This window comes from Mastomys coucha, unplaced genomic scaffold, assembly GCF_008632895.1.
Source record: "Mastomys coucha isolate ucsf_1 unplaced genomic scaffold, UCSF_Mcou_1 pScaffold14, whole genome shotgun sequence".
NCBI classification, from domain to species: domain Eukaryota; kingdom Metazoa; phylum Chordata; class Mammalia; order Rodentia; family Muridae; genus Mastomys; species Mastomys coucha.
The window spans coordinates 52,199,168-52,200,216 of NW_022196896.1; the positions used below are offsets into that span (position 1 = coordinate 52,199,168).

The 1,049-nt window shown below is 43.3% G+C and overlaps 1 non-coding gene across 1 annotated transcript; it reads left to right on the forward strand.

The window, feature by feature from the left end:
• Window positions 1-638: 638 nt before the first annotated feature.
• LOC116089579 lies at window positions 639-794 on the forward strand. Its single transcript, XR_004118366.1, has one exon. It is a non-coding gene; the product is annotated as a small nucleolar RNA SNORA62/SNORA6 family (small nucleolar RNA).
• Window positions 795-1,049: the final 255 nt, after the last annotated feature.

The following is a 1,049-nucleotide window of genomic DNA, read 5'->3' on the forward strand; positions in this document are numbered from 1 at the left end:
TGTCCTGGATCCCAGTGGCACTATCCAGTCCTACTTCTCAAGGCAGCCACATTTTCCCTTGAATTATATCACTTTACTTACTTTCCAAGCCAGTGGTTCTCAGGCGGTGGGCTGTGACCCCTTTGCTGGGTGAATGGCCCTTTTCCAGGGGTCTCCTAAGCCCATCAGAAAACAGAGATATTTGCACTACAATTCTTAACTGTAGCAAAATTGCAGTTATGAAGTAGCGACAAAAAATATTTTATGGTTTGGGGTCACCACAGCATGAAGAACTGTATTAAGGGTGGCAGCATCTTTTAAGTGCTTTGAAAATCAAAATACACCTGTCAGAGTGTAGGCTATCAGTCCAGTGGCCTCCCTAAACATCTCAATCTACTCCTTATTTAAATTTTCATACCTCTGATCTGGAGAGGCATAATGTAATCAATATCTCATAGGGTTTAGATGAAGTTGTAAAATAATAATCCAATCCTAGCATTCAGCAGAATGTAATGATAACATAAATCTTATCTGTCTCCTCAGATTGTCTCTACCTCTTACCATGCAGGCATCCCTGACTACTGGGACCTCTCCTTGGCCACTCCGTGTGACTGAACTGAAAATCTAAGCAAACAGTGAAGGTATAAGAGATGGAGCATGCTGCACACTATTAAAGCTCAGGGTAGAGGCCAGTCTTGGCCAGTGAACTTCTGAGTGTCAGAAGTGTGCCACATTGAATTTATGGCAGGATTTTCGCTAACACCAGTAGAGCTTGCCTCTGTGACTGGAGTTTGGTAGTGGTCACTGCCACATACGTACACTCTGCCTTCCTATGGTGTCCCTTTCCAGGTGTGGTGGTATACACCTTTAATCCTAGTGTTCAGGAGGCAGTCAGGAATCTCTGATGAGCCAGGTCTGCAGAGTGACCCTGTCTTGGAAAGGCCCCCAAAGAGCTCCATAAAAAAAAAAAAATAAAAAAATAAACAAAACAAAAAAAAAAAGAGATGGAGCATGGACCCTGCTGAGCAAGCTATGATCATTGAGATAAGAGAGACCCAGGCAGATGAACA